General features: G+C 43.1%; 1 pseudogene; it reads left to right on the forward strand.

The window, feature by feature from the left end:
- LOC145053347 (very-long-chain 3-oxoacyl-CoA reductase 1 pseudogene) overlaps nt 1-12155 on the forward strand; it is a 49982-nt pseudogene extending 37827 nt beyond the window's left edge.
- Nucleotides 12156-23509: the final 11354 nt, after the last annotated feature.

Consider the following 23509-nt stretch of genomic DNA (forward strand, 5'->3'; position numbering starts at 1 on the left):
TTCCGGTCACACAGTCAAACCCTTCCGGGTACGGTATAATGAGAAGACTCACCTCGTGAATATCGAAAGCTAGCAAATCCCGAAGTCACTCGTGCTCGATCCGCCGAGCTACAATCTCCCTATAACATCATACATCTCTTATTAACACTTTTATCTTCTAAGTTTGACTATCCCTAAGAAGTCAAACATAGGTCAACTCTGGTCAACGGTCAACGGTCAACTTGACCGGACTCGGCGAGCGCTAGGGCGACTCGGCGAGTCTAGACGTCCTCACCAATTCTCTAAGATTCCCTTTCTACACGTCGAGTATCCCCCTTGACTCGACGAGTTCCTCCTGGAAGAATCGCGGGGCCACCCCGACTCAACTCGCCGAGTCTGAAGAACAACTCGGCGAGTCCCAGTTGATCTTCAAGCTACTCGCCGAGTCTGTTCATCGGACTCGGCGAGTCCATGCCATGCAACCGCTCAAACTGCTTTCTAAGGTCAGATCTGGTCCTACCATTCATAGGTCTGGCCTTCCTAGACTGATTCATCACGTAAAGTCCTCATTTCGGTGCTCATAATACACCCCATGACTCATAATTTACGTTTTGACCTAAGGCATAAGGATTCCAATCCAAGACCTCCATTGATTCCCTAGAAGCTCTGGACTTCCAAGGGTCCCAATATAGGGTTCCAATCGCTTGGGGGACTAAGGAAACACTCAATCTAGCCACAAAAGGGTTCAATAAACCCTAAATCCATATACACATCAACATAGAAGGGATCAACTCGAAATTATTACCTGAATAACGTTGCTCTGTGTCCCCAACCCTCAGAATATGGCTTCTCCTGTTGTTCCCTTAACCAAGCCTCCTCCTCCTTGCAAAATAACACTTCCAAGATCAATAATGGTCTTCTACCTTGCTCCAGATGCTCACAATCGAATTAGGGTTTCACTCACAAGACTAGGGTGAACAATGACGCCCATAAGGCCCCTTATATGTGTCCCAAACCTGAACGGTTAGGGTTTCGCTAAACAGCGCGGACTCGCCGAGTCCATATCCGGACTCGTCGAGTCCAGTCGCGAACCCGCGACCAGATCCGCGAACCTACTCGGCGAGTCTGAGCTCCAACTCGCCGAGTCCCCTCTTAAAACACCCAAAATCATAAATATAACGATACCTGGAATTCCGGGCTGTTACAACTCTCCCCCACTAGGACTAGACTTCACCCTCGAAGTCTCACTCCGAAAATAGCTCCGGATGCTGCTCCCGCATCTCATGCTCCGGCTCCCAGGTCATTTCCGATCCCTTCCGGTGCTGCCACTGAACTAACACCAGAGGTATCTCCTTATTCCTTAGAACCTTGATCTTCCGATCTCTGATGACCACTGGTCTCTCGGCATAATTCAGGCTCGCATCCACCTGAATGTCCTCTAATGGAACCACTGCCGACTCATCGGCTATACACTTTCTCAATTGCGACACATGAAAAGTGTCATGGATCTGTCTCAATTCCGTTGGCAACTCCAAACGGTAGGCCACCCGTCCTACCCTCGCAATCACACGAAAAGGCCCAATATACCGGGCCCCCAACTTGCCCCTCTTCCTGAATCGAATCACTCCTTTCCAAGGAGAGACCTTCAGGAGTACGAAGTCGCCGACTTGAAACTCAAGCTCGGACCGGCGTCTGTCTACATAACTTTTCTGTCGGCTCTGGGTGGTCAATAACCTCTGTCTAACCTGTTGAATCTGCTCTGTCGTCTGAAGCACGATCTCTGTACTGCCCATCACTCTCTGTCCCACCTCTCCCCAGCAAATGGGGGTCCGACACCTCCTACCATACAACAGATCAAAGGGTGGCATACCAATGCTCGAATGATGGCTGTTGTTGTAGGAAAACTCTGCCAAGGGTAAATACGCATCCCAGCTACCCCCGAAATCTAACACACACGCTCGAAGCATGTCCTCCAGCGTCTGAATCGTTCGCTCGCTCTGACCGTCTGTTTGGGGATGGTATGCGGTACTAAAATGCAATTTAGTACCCAGCTCCTCATGGAATTTCTTCCAGAATCTAGAAGTGAAGCGCACATCACGGTCTGAAACAATCGAGATCGGCACCCCATGCCGAGATACCACTTCTCTCACGTATATCTCCGCCAACTTCTCCGCTGAAGAACTCTCACTGATGGCAAGGAAGTGAGCGCTCTTCGTCAATCTGTCTACAATCACCCAAATTGCATCAACTCCTCTGGCAGTCCTCGGCAATTTGGTGATGAAATCCATAGTGATCTGTTCCCACTTCCACTCGGGAACCTCCAATGGCTGCAACTTGCCATGCGGTCTCTGGTGCTCGGCCTTAACCCTGCGGCAGGTCAAGCACCTCTCAACGAACCATGTGACGTCCCTCTTCATACAGGGCCACCAATACTCTTTCCTCAAATCCAAATACATCTTCGTAGCCCCCGGATGGATCGAAAACTTCGACTGATGAGCCTCTTCCATCAAAGTAATACGCGTACCACCCACGAACGGTACCCAAATCCGACCCTGAAACGTCATAAGCCCTCGTCCATTCGTAACGAACTCTGAAACCAAACCAACGACCCGCTCTCTCTTCTGCATCTCTGGTCGCACGGCCTCGGCCTGTGCCCCACGAATAGCATCCAACACTGGAGCTATCACAGTCAATCTCAAACATACATCTCGCAGTGGAGCGCTCTCCGCCCTGCGGCTCAATGCATCGGCTACTACATTAGCCTTGCCTGGGTGGTACAGGATCTCACAATCATAATCCTTGACCACATCCAACCACCTCCTCTAACGCATATTTAGGTTGGGCTGATCCATCAAATACTTCAAGCTCTTATGGTCCGTGTATATCGTACATCGAACCCCATACAAGTAGTGACACCAAATCTTGAGACCGAACACTACTGCCCCCAACTCTAAATCATGCGTGGGATATCTCGCCTCATGAGGCTTCAGCTGCCTCGACGCATAAGCTATCACATGACCCCTCTGCATCAACACTGCACCCAACCCCAAAATCGATGCATCGCAATATACTACAAAATCCTCCATCCCTTCTGGGAGAGCTAATACCGGGGCTTCGCACAACCTTTGGCGAAGTGTCTCAAAGGAGGTCTGCTGCTCGGGACCCCATGTGAATGCAACACCCTTCCGGGTCAATCTGGTGAGCGGCACTGCGATCTTGGAGAAATCCTTAATAAATCTCCGATAATACCCTGCCAACCCAAGGAAGCTCCTGATCTCCGATGGTGACTTCGGCACCTCCCAACTCATCACTGCCTCGACTTTGGCCGGATCGACCAGAATCCCTTCCTGGTTAACGAGATGTCCTAGGAACTGGACCTCCCGCAACCAGAAATCACATTTGGAGAACTTTGCATAAAGCTTCTCCGATCTCAATACCTCAAGGACCTCCCTCAAATGCTCCTCATACTGCTCTCTAGATCTCGAATACACTAGAATATCATCGATAAATACGATCACTGACCGATCCAACATCGGCCTGCATACCCTGTTCATGAGATCCATGAACACGGCCGGGGCATTGGTGAGCCCGAAAGGCATCACCACAAACTCATAATGCCCATATCGCGTCCTAAACGTTGTCTTCTGGACGTCCTCATCCCGCACTCTCACCTGATGGTACCCCGACCTCAGATCGATCTTGGAAAACCAAGATGCTCCCTGCAACTGATCGAATAAATCATCGATCCTCGGTAACGGGTAACGGTTCTTGACCGTCAACTTGTTCAACTCCCGATAATCGATGCACATCCGGTGTGAACCATCCTTCTTCTTGACGAACAGAATAGGTGCTCCCCACGGCGAGCTGCTCGGCCGAATGAATCCCTTCCCCAGCAACTCCTGAAGCTGCGAGGACAACTCTTGCATCTCTGGAGGTGCAAGACGATAAGGCACCTTAGCGATAGGCGCGGCCCCCGGAACCAGATCGATACCAAACTCTACTTGCCTCACAGGAGGCACTCCCGGCAGCTCCTCGGGGAAAACATCTGGAAACTCACGCACCACTGGGACCTCCTCAACTGATCTCGGTCTCTCGGAAACCTCCCGCGTATCCATTACATATGCCACAAAACCCTTACAGCCCTGCTGTAGACACTGCCTCGCCCTAGCGGCCGAACAAAAAGCTGATCCCGAACGGGTACCCTCGCCGTACACCGAAAGAACTCCCCCACTAGGGTCTCGTATAGTCACCAGCTGACGCTCACAGTCGATGACGGCGCCGAATCGGCTCAACCAGTCCATGCCCACAATGACACAGACATCACCCATCGCAATAGGAATCAGATCAATCGGAAACTGAACCCCGAAAATCTCTAACACACATCCCCGGAGAACCTCCGTGGCACAAATTACTCTCTCGTCAGCTATAGAAACTCTCAGAGGCCGACTCAACGACTCACGACTAACGCTGATATGCTGACTAAAGGCCAGAGATACAAAAGACCGACTCGCACCCGAGTCAAATAACACTAAAGCAGGCACAGAATTCACAAGGAAGGTACCTGCCACAACATCGGGCGCAGCGCGGACCTCCTCTGCAGTCAGCTGAAAGGCTCTCCCATGAGCCCTCGGGGCCTCGGCCTTCACCGGTCGAGTCTCAGTAGCCCTGGCAGTAGGTGCAGATCCCTGAAGAAGCTGAGGGCACTCGGCCTTCCGATGGCCTGTCTGGTTGCAATGAAAGCAAACCATAAACCCCTTGGGGCAATCCCTAGCGATGTGCCCCTACTTGCCACACTTGTAGCAAGCACCAGATCGGCATGTCCCCTCGTGACCCTTGCCGCACTTCCCGCAAGTGCGGCCCTTCGGACCTCCCGTCCTCGAATCGGCGGACTTAGTCCGCTTGGCTGCCGGCTGAGACTGAGCCGGCCGCCGGTCCACCCGCTGAGACTCGGCCTCCTCCCTGGCCTGAGTCTCCAACTCGATCTCGCGCTTCCTGGCATTCGCCGGAAGCTCAGCAAAGGTATGATAGGTGGAGTTTGACACAAACTCCCGGATATCCCTCCTCAAAACACCCAAGTACCGGCTCATCCGAGCCTGCTCTGTGGACACCAGCTCGGGGCAGAACATCGCCCTCTCATGAAACTTCCGCGTGATCACTGCAACCGAATCAGTACCCTGCTTGAGGGTCAAGAACTCCTGAACCAATCGTTCCTTCTCTACCGGGGGAACGTACTCGTCTCTGAACATAGAGGTAAACCCCTCCCATGTCACTGCTGAAATCTCTGCCAAAGTGAAGTTCGCTGTCACGAACTTCCACCAATCCTTCGCTCCCAGGCGGAGCTGGTTCAAAGCGAACCGTACCCTCAGATGCTCCGGACATGAACAAGTGTAAAAGCACCCCTCAATATCAGCGATCCACCTCATCGCAGCAATCAGATCCTGCGTCCCATCAAACTCAGGTGGCTTCGTGTTGCTGAACTCCCGAAACAGCAACAAGTCACCCCCCTGTGGCCTGGCAGCGGCCACAGCTGCGGTAGCTGCAGTGGCTGCAGCCTCAGTCAATGCGGCGTACCGCTCATCAAAAGTCTCCATCAAGGTGGTCTTAATAGACCCAAACATCTCCGGAATCTCAGCCCGGATCGCTGCAGCCACCTCCTCATGAATCATCTGACGAATCTCCTCATCACTCACACCGCTCGTACTCGGTCCGTGGCGTGGTCTAACCATGATGTCTCTGAAATACAACATAAAACTATCAGAGACTCCATCGAGTATAATTGCACTCGATAACGCAACCCTACTCAGTCTCCGATATCCAGGGATTCTTACTTGGGTCTCCCACTGACCCGGTGTCTTCGGTAGTACGGGCCCAATACTACCGACCACACCGCATCAGCATTCATCCCAAATCTTCCTCCCCAAACCCCGGATAGTGAGTACTCTACTTTTGATATGCACTATCTATCTGCACGCTATCAAAGCATCTCATATTGGCAAACTTCCCTAGACCAAGGCATCACAAATCAGGCCACTCTAGTCCTATCATGAATACCTAGTCTTCTAGCATGCATAACAGTTCACATCATATCTTATCTCTTAACATAACATTGTAAGGTATTTTGGGGATCTTTACCGTTCGGGCGCTGACTGATCGTACACACTGCTTCTTTCTTGTTTACCACAAAATCATTTACAAAATTTTATTCCTTTATTTTAAAAGTTTTCCTCAAATCCTCAGTTTGAGTTCAGTTACGCCCGAAGGTGCACCCGAATCCCTCAAACCAAGGCTCTGATACCAATTTGTAACAACGTAAATTTTCAAACAAAATTTTCATTTCAAAATAAAGTATTTTCATTCAAAACAAGGCATAAACATTCCAAGTGTCATGTCAGAATACAAATCATATGAATCCCAAGATCACAAAACATCTATCAGTGTGTACAGATCACGCCGGCGCCTTCCCACGGTCCTCGCTAGTACCTGAAACACATACACAATAACTGTAACCATAAATGCTTAGTGAGTTCCCCAAAATACAACTTACGCACATACGCCTTTCCAGGCCCTGACCTTCCGGTCCTTGTGTCTCAGGGGACTTCCGTCCCTGCTGGGTAAACCTTCCGGTCCTACCCACGCCAACCTTACGGTCCAGATTACACGCCTTCCGGCCCATAACATAATGCCTTCCGGCCCACATAAACATACATAGCACGCATAACAATTATCTTATCACATATAGCACATATATCACATATCATATCCGACCTTCCGGTCACACAGTCAAACCCTTCTGGGTACGGTATAATGAGAAGACTCACCTCGTGAATATCGAAAGCTAGCAAATCCCGAAGTCACTCGTGCTCGATCCGCCGAGCTACAATCTCCCTATAACATCATACATCTCTTATTAACACTTTTATCTTCTAAGTTTGACTATCCCTAAGAAGTCAAACATAGGTCAACTCTGGTCAACGATCAACGGTCAACTTGACCGGACTCGGCGAGCGCTAGGGCGACTCGGCGAGTCTAGACGTCCTCACCAATTCTCTAAGATTCCCTTTCTACACGTCGAGTATCCCCCTTGACTCGACGAGTTCCCCCTGGAAGAATCGCGGGGCCACCCCGACTCAACTCGCCGAGTCTGAAGAACAACTCGGCGAGTCCCAGTTGATCTTCAAGCTACTCGCCGAGTCTGTTCATCGGACTCGGCGAGTCCATGCCATGCAACCGCTCAAACTGCTTTCTAAGGTCAGATCTGGTCCTACCATTCATAGGTCTGGCCTTCCTAGACTGATTCATCACGTAAAGTCCTCATTTCGGTGCTCATAATACACCCCATGACTCATAATTTACGTTTTGACCTAAGGCATAAGGATTCCAATCCAAAACCTCCATTGATTCCCTAGAAGCTCTGGACTTCCAAGGGTCCCAATATAGGGTTCCAATCGCTTGGGGGACTAAGGAAACACTCAATCTAGCCACAAAAGGGTTCAATAAACCCTAAATCCATATACACATCAACATAGAAGGGATCAACTCGAAATTATTACCTGAATAACGTTGCTCTGTGTCCCCAACCCTCAGAATATGGCTTCTCCTGTTGTTCCCTTAACCAAGCCTCCTCCTCCTTGCAAAATAACACTTCAAAGATCAATAATGGTCTTCTACCTTGCTCCAGATGCTCACAATCGAATTAGGGTTTCACTCACAAGACTAGGGTGAACAATGACGCCCATAAGGCCCCTTATATGTGTCCCAAACCTGAACGGTTAGGGTTTCGCTAAACAGCGCGGACTCGCCGAGTCCATATCCGGACTCGTCGAGTCCAGTCGCGAACCCGCGACCAGATCCGCGAACCTACTCGGCGAGTCTGAGCTCCAACTCGCCGAGTCCCCTCTTAAAACACCCAAAATCATAAATATAACGATACCTGGAATTCCGGGCTGTTACATGGTCAATCCTTGGTCAAATTCAAAGTCAAAGTCAACCCCTGACTGACTCTACTCGCCGAGTCCCCATGCACAGAACTTTCCCAATCCGCGACTCAACTCGCCGAGTCACCCCGAGACTTGCCGAGTCCAACAACTCCGAGTCATTTCATACTCGACTCACCGATTCACAGCTCAACCAGAAGAAAGGTTAGGACCTTACGACCAGACTCGCCGAGTCCAAGAATAGACTCGCCGAGTGCAAGGCTATCTACAACCAACTCACCGAGTTGTTCTTCCAACTCGCCGAGTTCCTGCCCATCATCATCCAACTCGTCGAGTTCCATCCTATCTTCAAGCAACTCGCCGAGTACACCGTTGTGACTCGCCGAGTACCCCTAGATCGGAAACCATAAAGAGGCTTTCCAAGCCATGCAGAAGCTCTAAACTATAGATCTACCTCTTCTACAAGCCATCCATCACGTAAAGTGGCAAACTTTACGTGAATCCAAGGAGATCTAGGCATTTTACACTCTAAGGCTAGGGTTTAGGACAAAAGAACTTCACCAACAACTCTTGAGCATAGACTTTATGGCTTTCTGGGTCATTAACAACCTAGATCTGAGGTAGCAACCTCAGATCTTACACCAAACTTGAGATGGAGCTCATTTATGCCCCAAAACCCCCACAAAAGATAGATCTAGATGCACAAAAGCTCAAACAGAAGATTATTACCTCAAATGAAGGCTCCTACTGATGAATGAACGAATTCTCTGCAAAGCCCCTTGCTCCACTCTTCTTGCTCTTCAATTTCCTTCCAAGATTACCTCCTCCAAGGCTCTAATCTCTCACCAAGGAAGGCTCACACGAATTTAGGGTTTCTGGAACTCAAAGGGAAGGTAAAGAGGCTGGGGAAGAAGTTTTATGCTCTTTATATAGGGCTCAACTTCCGAAATTAGGGTTTTCTCCACTCAGCACCAACTCGCCGAGTTGGTCACTTAACACGCGACCATAGTCGCGACCCTACTCGTCGAGTCCACTCGTGGATTCGCCGAGTTGCCCTCTCACATTTACACTTTTAGCCCTTCAACTCTACTTCTGATATTCCGGGATGTTACATTATTATTCGTGTGCTATGGTTGTATTGATATTTAATGGTAACACCTGATGTTTTAATCATAAATGTTTTTGTGGGACCGATTTTTGTTAAATGTGGGTTAATACTTGTAATGATTTTGTTAAAACCATAGCATTTTAAAGTCTCGAAAAAGTTTGCAAAAATTTGGGGTGTTACATTGAGTATGGTCGTTTGTCCACCATACATTTCTAGTCCACCATACATAAGCATAGTCTGGTCTACCATACTTAACCATGACCTGATATGTTCGTTGTACCGATATGTTCTATCATCATCCAATTCTTTTTCTTAACAACGTATAAATATGTTTAAATGGAAAAAAAAACTTTAAAACCGTTTTTAAGATATAAAATACATAAATATGTCTTTCATGTTTATTTATTATATTTAGGGAAAAGTGCAATAAAGTCCCTACATATTGGCCTCATAATCGATTTAGTCAATATATATATTTTTTTTTATTCAATTAAGTCTCAAATACTGGTAATCGTTTTCAATTTAACCCTTTGACCCGGTCAACAGGTCATCCAACTTTCAAAAATTACATTTCTGGCCCAAATTTCAAAATTTATTACAACTTTGGTCCAAAATTTGCACTTTTGACCCATATTTTAAATTTTGTTACAAATTCGGTCCAAAATTTACCCCCTTTGCCCAAATTTTACAATTTTATTATGAAAGTTGGACCAAATTTGTAACAAAATTTAAAATCTGGGCCAAAAGTGTAAAATTTGGACCAAATTTGTAATAAGTTTTAAAAGCTGGGCCCAAAATATAATTTTTGAAAGTTGGATGACCTGTTGACCGGGTCAAAGGGTTAAATTGAATACGATTACCGATATTTGGGACTTAATTGAATAATATATATATATATATATATATATATATATATATATATATATATATATATATATATATATATATATATATATATATATATATATAAGGAGTAAATCGATTATGAGGCTAATATGTAGGCTTTATTGTAGTTTTCTCTTATATTTATACGTATTTTTACATATAAATACATTTTTATATGTATAAATATGTATTTAAATTATATTTATATATGGATTTAATTAATAATATTGATAATAACAAATATATTTACTTGAGTTTTCAATAAAAAAACAAAAATATAAATAAAGGTATTTGCAGAAAAGTCATAATATTTTAGGTTAGTTTACAAAATAGGTTCAATATTTTTGGCCAATTTACGAAATAAACCTAAATTAATTTGTTATGGGCTGAACCGGAAAAAGAGTCAGAATAAAAAAAAAATTACCGGGTTTTAGGACTTTTTAAAAAAATAATAATAATTTTGGACTATTCCGTAAACCAGCCAAAAATATTGGGACTTTTGTAGAGATTTCTCTATATATGGTAAATTGCACAAAAGTCATTAACATTTCATTTTTTCCGATTTTGACAAAATGTTTTTTCTTTTACAATTAAGTCACTAAGTTTTCAATCTGTTGCAATTCTGACCAGTTGACCGGTTTGTTTTTGGTCATCCAGTTGTCACTAGTGACGTACCATAATGATGCGTAAGAAGCAAAACAAAATGTGGCGTAAAAGACACTGTATTTTTTTTACATTAAGTTTTCAATATTTTCCAATTTTATGACTAATGTTTCATTTTTTTTTCAAATTTTCAACATAAATGAAATAAACTTATGAAAACATGTAAGTGTTCCATTTATCCTATAGTATAATAAAATATATGTACAATAGATTAAAAATATATATAAATGAAATAAACATATGTAAATACATAATTGCTCCATTTTATGTAATTAGTTTTTTTTTTCAGTTTTCAAACTCATTACCACTCTGCTCAAATGGGTTGTCATCACTTTTTTCTGACCACCTGAGAACTTAAAAAACTATGATTCATGGGCTACCATCACTGAAGAAACTAACGACATTGGCAAAGTCTTTGCCTTCCAACTAACTTAAATGGGTCTTTACCTAATCTTGGTTAGCGTAAACCTTCCCAAGCTTAAAGAAGTTTCTGATGGGATTGTATCGATGCACCCAACCACTAACATCAAGATTTTCACTATGGATTTTTCCGCCGAGAATATGGTGGTTGGAGTTAGGGATATGTTGAAGGTGATTTATGGTGACGAACTGGACGTGGGTATTTTGGTGAAAATGTCAGGGTGACTTATCCTGCAGCTAGGTTTCTTCATGAGGTTGAATAAGAAGTTTGGATGCATGTGATGAAAGTGATTATGATAGGTATGAGTTTGGTAACAAGACTTGTGATTTAAGGAATGGTTGAAAGGAAAAGAGGTGTCATTGCTAATATTGGTTCGGGTGCTGCCATTGTTGTACCATTGCATCCTCTCTATGCGATTTATTGTAACGTTTGGTCCAGGTATAAGACATTTCTCAAAATATTAGAAATCATTGTTGGAACTCGACGAGTTGGGGAGCTCCAACTCGTCGTGTTGAGAATATTGTGGTCGCGGGTTTTAACGACCCAACTCGACGAGTTGGCGGCTGGGATGAAACCCTAATTTTAGGGTGTTGCATCCTATTTAAAGAACATAAAACCCCTGGCTGGCCTCTTTACCGGCCTCCCTTATCCAGAAACCCTAAGTTCGTATGTCACCTTGCAAGTTTGAGTGTGTGAGTTGTGGTGAGCTTAGAGAATTGATTTTGGTGATTCTTTGGAAGGAGATTGGAAGTTGGAAGCATCTAGCTTGGAAGAAGGATTATATATCCAGAAACTCTTCACCAATAGTAGTCTTCTTGAGGTATAAAGTTGACATCTTGCCTTGTATGCATCTAGATCTCTTTGTTTAAAGTTTTACCATGATTTTGGGATTTTGGTTGGGTTGTCCAAGATATTGAGGTTTCCAGGGGTTAATAAGTTAGATCTGATCCCTTCATGACTCCTCTTGACTTAAAGTTGTAAACTTTATTGGCTTCTCAGTTCCATTCATGCAATAAATCCCTCATTAAATATGTGTTTTGGGACTGTGTTGTGAAAGTTTAAGGGCTTAATGGATTAAGACTTACTCTAATTAAACATTAATTGATCAGAGATGATTAGTATTGGAATATGTAATGGTTTGCTATTTGATTATAGATTTATGTGAAGACCATGGGAGGAGCCCATGGCATTTGGTAAGACCATGGGGGGAGCCCATGGCTCGGGGATACAAGACCATGGGGGTAGCCCATGGCATTCCATATGAAGACCATCGAGGGGGTCCATGGCAAGTTTATGTGTATGTGTGCATGACATTATGTGATTATATGTTATGTGTGTTTTGGGAAACTCACTAAGCGTATGCTTACAGTTTGTTGGTTGTTTCAAGTACTTCTGACCGTAAGGGCAAGGGCCCGGCTTGATGGTGTGACATGCATTCTCCAGTATTTCCGCACTTAGTCTTTGGTACTCTGATTTTTAAAGAAACACTATGATTATGTAATGGGATTTTAGAAACAAATGTGGTTGGTATTTATGATTAAATAAATGAAATTTTTTCTGTAAAATCTGGGCTGTTACGTTTATGCTGCCAACAAAACGTAAGTTGGTCGTTAATTGTCTCTTTATTTAATTTAATTCGATCCATGGTTCTTTTTTTTCATTTTTACGATCAAATTAAAAGCATACATGGTTTAATTTTGAGTCAATAAACATGCACTAGGAATGTTTTTACGACTAAATAGACATGTTTTTGTTGGGTTGAAGATTTGTTTAAGTATTGCGTCATTGGGCTCGGTTATTAGTCCAATTATTTTGTACTCCGGTTTGGGCCTGTCCAACCGTGAGCCTCTTAGGTTTATTATATAACAATATGCTTGCATGCATATTAGGTTAACGATCTAGAATACAATAGAGAGAATTACGATAGCTTTAATTTTTCTTCATCGTTCCTGTAAACCTTTTAACCCTCTACAGTTGATGTTCTTGATCGAGCTCTTCTGAGGGTTGTTTTATAATCATTCGACACGTTTGATTCATTCTTGAGTTGTTTATTGTTTTCGTGTTCTTGCTGTTTAATCTTTATTTACCTGTTTAAGATCTAATCGATCTTCAAGATTAAGTTTTAATCTCATCAATTGGTATCAGAGCAGGAGGCTGTGTAATCGATACACTTCTTTTCTGTGAAAAAGGTTTCAATTAGGGTTTTCCGCAATTACTGATATTTATTGAGCCGTCATCTCATTATTGACGTATCTTGATATTTATTGTTTTGCCCTAATCTGATTTATTACAAGTCTGATCTTTAAACAAGTTATTCGATCATTATGGACGAGTCGCAATCGAATCCCATCAATATTTCGAACAGCATTGGATCTACCACGAAGATTCCCATCCTGTACACCCATGATTATGAAGTCTGGGCGCATCACTTTGAAGATTACGTTATAGGATCTGAGGATAATGGATACCTCATCTGGGAAGCAATTATTTCTGGACCGTTTTCTCATTCTGCAACTTCAAGGATTATTAAAACTCAAAAAGAGTATAATGATCTTCTGAAAGATGTTAAAGATATTGCGCAAGATGAAAAAGATAAATTCCAGTGCAATATCAAGGCGTTAAGATTGATCAGATTCGCCCTTCAGTCTGACACTTTCAGGTTGGTAAGTTCATGCACGACGGCAAAGGAAGTTTGGGATAGGCTACGTGAATTGTACTCTACAGACGAGGATCTTGAACACTCTATCCAAACCTTACTCTTGTATGAGTTTGGAGAATTCAGGCAAGGAGCCGAAGAAACTGTGACCCAAACGTTCGATCGCTTCAATCATCTTCTCAGCAAGATGATCAAACATGACATCGAAAGGAAGCTTATTGAGCAGAAGGTTACGTTTTTAAATGGTCTAAGATCAGAGTGGAGAGCAGTGGTGTCTACAGTTAAAGCCCATGAGCAATTTAAATCATATTCCTTGGCGAAACTGGTGGGCATTCTCAAATCTCAGGAGAAGATTGTGTTGCAGGAGAAGAATGTTGTCTCAAGCCTAGGTTCGCTGGCCCTCCTGTCAAAAAGTAAAGCTGTGATGGAGGACGAAGACCTCAACTTGGAGGAGTATGACCTCACGTCTGAGGATTATGCTATGATGGTGTCTAACCCCAAGAGGTTCATTAAGAAGAGATTCCCCAGCAACAAAAACCGAAACTGGCAGGGGAGTTATAGTTCAGAAAAGGTTAAAGATGAACCGAAGGTTGAAGAGTCTAAGAAGGAACCGAAGGCAGACGGTGACTCTGGAGTAAGCTGTTACTACTGTGGAGGGAAAAACCACTATGCTAAGGATTGTGTCCTCAAAAAGATGGCTGAAAAGGATGAGGAAAAGGATGAGGAAGCGTTGCTGCAGAAAAAGCTTGATGAGATAAGAAAGAAGAAATCTACCGCTAACCCTTCTATGAATGCTCTAATTGTGCAGGGTTCGGTTGTTGATGACGAGTTCGGTGGCGTGGAAGTTTGGTCAACCGACTCCGAAGACGATGAAGTGAGGAAGCCTTCTCATGGAACGGCTTGTGTGGCAAAAGAGGAGAGCAGTGGAGGAAGGTGCTTGATGGTGTCCGAAGTATCTCAGATGAGGGGATACAACACTGATGGTGGAAGCAATGAACCGAAGGAGCAGCAGGATATGTGCTTTACAGCCAAACCGCTCAGCGTGCAGTTCAACGAACTCGATGAACTGATCAAGAAGGTACAATCGGTTTTTGTTTCATTTAAAGTACCACAATGCTCATATGAAAAAGAACTAAAAAGTGTTAATTCACGAATTTCTCATCTAGATAGTAGTTTAACTCAAACTCGAGTCACCAATTCTAACCTAACTGATCAATTAAGCAGGGTGTCTTCGAAGAGTGAGGAACGGCGCATGTGGATCGAGTTGAAGGATTCAGAATTAGTTAAAATAAAAGATGAAAACATTTATTTACAAAGAGACAATTTAAAGTTGTTAAAACAGCGAAATGTTTTTTGTTTGATTGCAAAACGTCTTTACACTAATATTACTCAGCTTCACTTGGATTGTGAAATAGGACAAAAGATTCATCGCATGATTTTGCCCTTCTTTGAGTTTAAGGAGGATGAAATTGATGTTGAAGCTTATAATTGTGAGAGTGTGATATCATCTGATGACGTCAATCCGACCTATATGTATGGACTGGACAAAATAGAATCTTTCATTAAATCCAAGGACCATAAGGACATGCTTAAAAACCTTTTGGATGAAAATGATAGACTTAAACTGAGAACCGAAACCATACAAAAATTTGACTCTTTAAACTCCAACTTGAGCTCAGAAAACAAAATTTATGTTGAAAATGCATCTGAGCTTAATGAGGACAACAATATGAGTGAAATTTCGGTAGAGGACACGGTTGACTGCTCAGAATTTGTGAAAAGCGAACCTGAAAACCACAAGAATCTAATTTCAGAAAATTCAATGGAGTTCGCTCGATTGTCCCAACAAAAGTCCCCGATCTTAGCAGAGAAAGTCGTTGTATATCAAAAGGTTAGGACCACTCCAAATCAAGTGTACAAGGTCACAGGAGTAACCGAACATCAAACTGCTGAACTCACAGCAATTGTAAACGAAGACAATGTTGATGGCTGCGATGAGTTTTTCTGGTCCGCTCCAATCGATAATGCTGATGAAACGGTAGGGTTATCTGAAAGGACCTCATGGAAAAGTAAAGGTAGATATGTACCAGAACCCTTGAACAAGCCAGATAATTTTGATGTGCCAAGTACTAGTGGTACGAAAGACATTCCTCAAGAAAATGGAAGTCCGGAAAAAGAAGATACTCCATCTAGTGAAACTTCCTCAGTTCAAAGTGAACCAGCCAAAGAGAAACCAAAAATGAAAGTTAACATCCATCATCAACCGAAGCAGATGAGGAATCAGAAACGTCAAAGGAATCAGAGATACAGGAAGAATCTCTCTGAAAGGAAACAATTCTGGCAATCCCAGAATACATATTTCTCACATCAAGACAAGAATCTAAAGTTTGAGAATAACCCTGTTAAAAAGCACGAGACCCACAACAACCGAAAGCCAAAGTTCGGTTCGGAAAAGAATACCAACCGAAAGCAAAGGTTCGGTTCAGAGAACGACTCCAACCGAAAGCAAAGGTTCGGTTCTGAAATCAAAAGAGATCAAAACTCTAAGGTCAGTCCCACCAATGATCAAAAGCAAAAGGGTCACCTAGAGTCTTCAGACAAGAAGTCATCTAAGCCCTCTCCTTCTCACTCATCTAATTCTTCTAATTCTTCCAATTCATCTCCATCTCACTCAAAAGTTCATTCTGTTCGTTCTCAAAAATCTCATTCGTCAGCTGAACAAAAAGGCAAATAGAAGGTTTCAGCATCCAAACCGGAATCTAAACCGAACGCACCTAATCCTAATAAAATCAAAGTTTTTACCATCAAAAAGAAAGATGAAACAACATTAATAAAACGAACATATCTTGTTGACATCTCTCTTACTATTCCTGTACCTGTGAAAGGCTCACGTGGACCCAAGAAACTTTGGGTTCCTAAATCTGCTTGATTTTTGCAGGTTATAAGTGACGAGCAGTTTGACGAAGAATGGTACATTGATAGTGGCTGCTCGCGTCACATGACAGGGAGGAAAGAAGAACTCAGGGAATACCGGTCTCTTTCAAATGGTGGAAACGTCAAATTTGGAAATAACTCCTTTGGCACCATAAAAGGCTATGGAATGATTACCAATGGTGATTTCACTATAAGGAAGGTGGCATACGTGGAAGGACTACAACACAACCTCATCAGTGTATCTCAGCTCGTTGGAGGTACCGGTCTCAAAGTCTCATTCGATGATGAGGGTTCTGAAATAATTGAGAAGAAGACGAAAAGAGTCATTCTCAAATCTGAACGCAAAGGTGAAATGTTTCCTCTAAACCTCAAACCCATCAAAGGAAACCCAGCTATATGCATGTTATCAAAAGCACAATCTGACGAAAGCTGGTTGTGGCACCGAAGACTCTCATCTCAACTTTAAAGATATCAACAAACTTGTCACTGGAGGTCATGTTCGAGGTCTTCCATTGCTCAAGTTCGACAGAGATCATTTGTGTGCTGCATGTGAAATGGGGAAGCAGAGTCGTCAAAGTCATCCATCTATAATTAACACGAAAGTTGTTGAACCACTCGAATTACTTCATATTGATTTATGTGGTCCATCATCTATCGAAAGCATCGGTGGTAGCAAGTATATTCTTGTTATTGTTGATGACTTTTCGCGGTTTACATGGGTGTTCTTTCTAAAGCTTAAATCTGAAGCGACTCACAAGCTAAAGGTGTTTATCAAGTAGATTGAAGTACAACTGAAGAAGGTCGTTCTCAACATTAGAAGCGAAAATGGTCTGGAATTCAAAAATAGAGAATTCGAAGAATTCCTGGCAGAAAAGGGGATTAGTCACAACTTCTCAGCTCCCTACACTCCTCAACAAAACGGGATTGTCGAAAGACGAAACCGATCTTTGTGTGAAGCCGCCGAACCATGCTAAGTTTCGCTTCCTTACCTCTTTATTTTTGGGCTGATGTTATTTCTGCTGCTTGTTTTACACAGAACAGGTCATATCTCAACAAACGATTCACGCTCACACCTTATGAGATTCTCAACAATAGGAAGCCCAATGTGAAATTTTTCCACGTGTTCGGTTCACGGTGTTTCATATTTAACTCTAAGGAACACCACAACAAGTTCGATGTCAAAGCCGACGAGGGAATCTTTCTGGGCTATTCTCTCACTTCTAAAGCGTACAGGGTTTTAAACAAGCGTTCCAAGAAAATTGAAGAGACTTACTACGTGACCTTCGATGATAGCTATGTCAAAAAGCTAAAGGCCTGTGTAAACACTGCAGGGGAAATCTTTCCTCAAACTGGCCAGGTTACGGTCTCGATCGCTAATCTATACGAGAAGTTTCTGGAGCTATTCGACGAACCAGAGAAAGCCACACTCTCAGAAGCAGGCGCAACAGATAATAAAGTAGATCACATGAGGCAAATTGTCGAAGAAGCTGCAAGGAGAATAAATGAAGGAGGATCAATCTCTGACGAACCTCCATCACCCAATGCTTCAGTCGAGAGGGAGAATCCACCATCATCATCCCAGCCAAGCTCACAAGTTAAGGGGGAGCCAAGCACTCTGCCAACCGAAAGCACTATGCTAACCGAGAGTGCTTCACCATCCGACGGTGCTTTAACGCCTGAAAGACCAGCACCACAAGAAACCTCTGAAGCTCAAGATTCTGAAAGTATTCCTGAAAGCTCATCAATCGAGGGGGAGAAAGCTGATATGTCATTCAACTACGAAAGCCAATCCGAGCCAGAAGAAATGATACATGCTGAATTAGATCCAACCTTTGATCCAAACTACCCACCTCTCACCAAATGGACCAGAGACCATCCTATCTCTCAAGTTGTTGGTGATGTTTTTGAAAAGGTTCTAACCCGATCACAACTCAAGGCAAAACAGACATCCTTATTTTCCAAAGTTGAATTTTGCATGTTTAACTCATTCGTATCAAAATTTGAACCGAAGACAGTTAACACTGCTCTTGATCACTCCGATTGGGTTCAAGCAATGCAAGACAAACTGAACGAATTTGAAAGGAACAAAGTCTGGCGCCTTATTCCAACTCCTCCAGAAGCCTCTGTTGTTGGTCTCAAGTGGGTATTTAGGAATAAAATGGACAAGGAAGGAAATGTCATAAGGAACAAAGCTCGTCTAGTAGTGAAAGGATATTGTCAAGAGGAAGGGATTGATTATGAAGAGACTTTCGCTCCTGTAGCTAGGCTTGAATCCATCAGAATATTCCTTGCTTATGCTTCCCACAAAAACTTTGAAGTTTTCCAAATGGACGTCAAGTGTGCATTTCTTAATGGAGAACTTGAAGAAACAGTGTATGTGGAGCAACCTCCTGGGTTTGTGAATGAAAAATATCCAAATCATTGCTACATTCTGGATAAAGCTGTGTATGGACTCAAACAAGCTTCGAGAGCCTGGTATGAAACGCTAACTAAATTCTTAAAGATGTCTAAATTCAAACAAGGTTCGGTTGACCCAACCTTCTTTCGCAAAAAGGAAGGTAACCAACTTATGATCGTTCAAATTTATGTCGACGATATCATCTTTGGCTCAACGAATCCCAGCCTAACAGTTGAATTCAGAAAGCTGATGGAGACTAAATTTGAAATGAGCTCAATGGGTCCTATTAACTTTTTCCTTGGCTTAAATATTAGACAGGGACCCGAAGGCATCTTCATTAATCAGGAAGCTTACACGAAGACTCTCCTAGCAAAGTTTGGAATGATGGGAGATTCCAAAGTCAAAGTCCCAATGGCATTCGGCACCAAGCTAACTCCATCCCTAGACAAACCGGCTGTTGATATCAGGCTCTATCGTCAAATGATAGGCTCATTAATGTATCTTACTGCTACCAGGCCTGACATCATGTTTTCTGTGTGTTACTGTGCTAGATTTCAGGCAAACCCACGCGAACCTCACATGCTTGCAGTAAAGAATATTTTACGATATCTCAAGCGAACTGCCTCCTTAGGTCTATGGTATCCTTCCAACTCAGGCTTCTTCGTTCAAGCCTACTCAGATGCAGAACTTGGAGGATGTGGACTCGACAGAAAAAGCACCACTGGCGGCTGTCAATTCCTTGACAGGAAGTTGGTTAGCTAGCAATCAAAGAAACAAACGTGCGTGTCGTTGTCTACTGCCGAAGCTGAATACATAGCCGCTGCATCCTGCACCTCCCAAGTGATTTGGATTCAGAGTCAACTTCGCGACTATGGACTCAATATGAAGAAGATCCCACTATATTGTGACTCTGAAAGTGCAATTAGGATCTGTCATAACTCAGTGCAACACTCTAAAACCAAACACATAGCACTGAGGTATCACTTCATCAAAGATCATGTGGAAGATGGAAACGTTGAAGTACACTTTGTTCGAACCACTGATCAACTGGCTGATGTCTTTACCAAAACTCTTCCTGAAGCATCATTCAACAAAATTTTACAAGGGCTAGGTATGATGGAATCAGAGTCAGTACCTCCAACTACCTCTCAACCTCAAACGTAAGAAGCGAAATTGACCGAACGTTCATGTTCGGTTAAATAATCTGACTCGCTCATCACCACAAAGGTAGTTTTCTTGGTTGTACATTTCATGTTCAAAGTTGTTTATCTTATTGTCAAAAGTATTTTCTTATTGCAAGGCTAAATTCCTTGGTTTTCTAACATTTTTCAAAACCGAAACCAACCGAACGCTCGAGTTCAGTTTTCCAAAATTTTCTTAAACCGAAACCAACCGAACGCTCAGGTTCGGTTTTTCAAAATTTTGTTAAACCGAAACCAACCGAACGCTCGGGTTCGGTTTTCCAAAATTTTCTTAAACCGAAACCAACCGAACGCTCGGGTTCGGTTTTTCAAAATTTTCCAAAACCGAAACCAACCGAACGCTCGGGTTCGGTTTTTCAAAATTTTCCAAAACCGAAACCAACCGAACGCTCGGGTTCGGTTTTTCAAAATTTTTCAAAACCGAAACCAACCGAACGCTCGGGTTCGGTTTTTCAAAACTTTTCTCAACCAAAACCAACCGAACGTTCGGGTTCGGTTACCAAATTTTTCCAAAGTTTTTTTTAATCCTTCTAAGTTTTTTTTCTTACTTCTTTTTTTTTATTATTTTATTTTTTTATTTTATTTTTATTTTTTTTACATATATCAAAAACTCCAAAAATATTTTTTTTCTTTTATTTGTGTGTTCGTTCGTCTATGGGGATAAAAATTGTTGGATTAGTTAAGTGTCCCTAGAAGCATGCTGCTGTATGTGTCCCAAGCCTCATAAGATTTTGAATAATAGCCTTAATGACCTGGTATAAACAAACCTTGTCTTCCCAATTAGGCTACCACATTTATTCTAATCGTGAGCTACCTCACTCTCTTCTCATATGAGATCAGAGTTTTCTGCTTGGTCCTTATTTTTGCAGCTGAGGTACTTTAATTTCTTACACCATCTCCATTACATTCGTTTCATCAATGTAACCCTTGAGACTCTCAGAAATTACCACTGAGGTTTATGGTTACACAACAACTGTGTTTATGATCTTAGTTTCGTGCCACTACGAGCTGAGTGAAACCCAAAATTCAACACCAAATCTGAATTGACGGTGAACAATTAATTTGCTCAAGTTTTCACCAAAGAATTGACGGATGTACCTTGATGAAATCTCAAAATTTATTTTGTGTGATTCCTATGAAATTGTTAAACCCCATAACATTTCTTCCCTTGGGATCCAGTTTTTCATTTTTTGTGTTGAGATTTCATGTTTTCCAAGCCACTTTAAAATTAATTCCTACCTACTTGTTCAACAGACTACACCGGTCTCACAAGTACTTTGATCACTTTCTTTCTTATTTCAAGATTAGAATTGTTGCATCAAAGCGAAAGCCACCCTTACGTAGCCTAATTAAAAGAAGTCTTTCAACATTTATTAATAAATGTTTGATCGTCATTCAACGGGAAACCACACTAACACTTTAAGGTCTCTCTTGACTTTGAAGGAAGAGATTCGTGCCCGGGATCATTTGTTTCATGTCATTCTTGACATCACATTTATTCCTAAAAAAAAGAGTTGCTTTATTTCTTTTCTTTTTACACTCTTAGCACGAAAATCTTTGATTTTCCAAAAATCTGGTACTAATAATTACAGGTTGTTTTATTGCATTAGTGGTTAATTATTAAGACATGGTCAACAATCATCCACGTGGGAAAATAATTCAAAAGATGCCATTTAAAAGATAAGATGAAGGGTTGCTGACTCAGGCGGGAGATAAAAAGATTGAATTTCAAACGGCGGTTAAAAAGGGACGCATGCGAATTTGAAACGCCCATTCTTTAACTGACATAATGGACGTGTGTGCGAATTTCAAGCGGTTCCTCTCTGGCACATCAAGGCGCGTGTGGAATTGAAACGGTTTCTTCTAAAACGGCGCTTGTTGGGCGGCGTGTTCCTAGGAATCTGACACTCTCTCTCCTACGTGATCATCGCATGCCTTAACTGTCACGCATCTGTCATTCCGGAAAACCTTTTCGTATTTCCATAGAAGATTTGAACATATTTTTCTCTCTCCTTACACCCACTATAAAAGGCAGTCTCCACTCCCATTTACCTCTTTACTGCATCCGAATTTCCAAGAGAGCAAATATTCCCTAAAGCTTTTACTGTTCCTCTTCTTCTTCCCAACTTCAACAATGGCAGAATCATCCTCAGTCCATGCCACCTCACACATCCTTCCCATTCGCCCTCAACAGTGTTTGGTGATTGACCTAGCCCCTCAGGCGTACGATTCCTACATGTTTCCGATCATGGAGTGCCTGAAGTATTCACAAATTGCTCCTGCACTTTCTAGGGTTGAGACTGTGCCCATGGAGCTCCTCTCGCAGGTGTATGCGACTGCACATTACGATAAAGCAGTCGACAGGGTGTTCTTCGAGGTTTCTGATCACAAGACCTCGATTTCAAGGCAACGATTTGGTACACTGCTAGGGTTTGCTGCTGACCCTTCAAGGATTAATCCGGAGACGATTCCGATTGGGCATCTTTACAACATGTTTTACAATATGGGGTACACGGAGGTGCTCACCTCCGTCGCGAAGTTTAAAAAATCCTGTTTGCCGCCACAATGGAACGGCATGTTCACAGTCCTCTTCAAGGGCTTATCTGAACGGAGCTCAGGATCCGATGGTTCTAGTCGACTCTTCTTGTCGATAATGTATGGCGTCTACAACGGTGTCAATCTTGACTATGGGTTTGTTCTCTGGCAGCAACTCATCCATAGCCTCTCTTCTTCTTCACGACATTCTGAGGTGTCGTATGCCCGGTTCTGGACTCTCATCACAAAATGGGCGATGGATAAGTTCGATGTCCCCACTGCTGTCGGTGCATCGATGTCTTCGATCGGTACTTTTCATACCACGAAGATCATCGTCTCAGATGCATCCAAGTTTTCTTTCATTGGATCCATTCCGGAGACAATGTACGGCGATGTTCCATCTGACAGCAGGATCATCAGGACTATTAAGGAGTTCAAGGCGTCTGGACCGAGGGAACTCACACAGGAAATGCTCAAGTCCATCCATGATGCTGACAAGCCTGTTAATAGGGGCAAAAAGGCGGATAAAGGGAAGCAAGTGACCAAAGCTGCTAAAGGTCCTTCTCCCAGGAAGAGGAAACCAACTAAAGCTGCTCCGTCCCCGCAGCCGAAGAGGCGAAAGACTCAACCGAAGCGCAAACTCATAATCCCTTCTTCTTCGAGTGACTCAGAAGGCGAGAGTTTAGGTTCGGACGGCTCCCAAAGAGGCGAAACCCCTCCAAGAGGCAACACCCCACCCCGATCACCTACCCCAGACATGGAAATCCATATCTCACCCATTCCTTCACCCACTC

This window comes from Lactuca serriola, chromosome 1 (assembly GCF_051521515.1).
Source record: "Lactuca serriola cultivar US96UC23 chromosome 1, Lser_US96UC23_V15, whole genome shotgun sequence".
NCBI classification, from domain to species: Eukaryota; Viridiplantae; Streptophyta; class Magnoliopsida; order Asterales; family Asteraceae; genus Lactuca; species Lactuca serriola.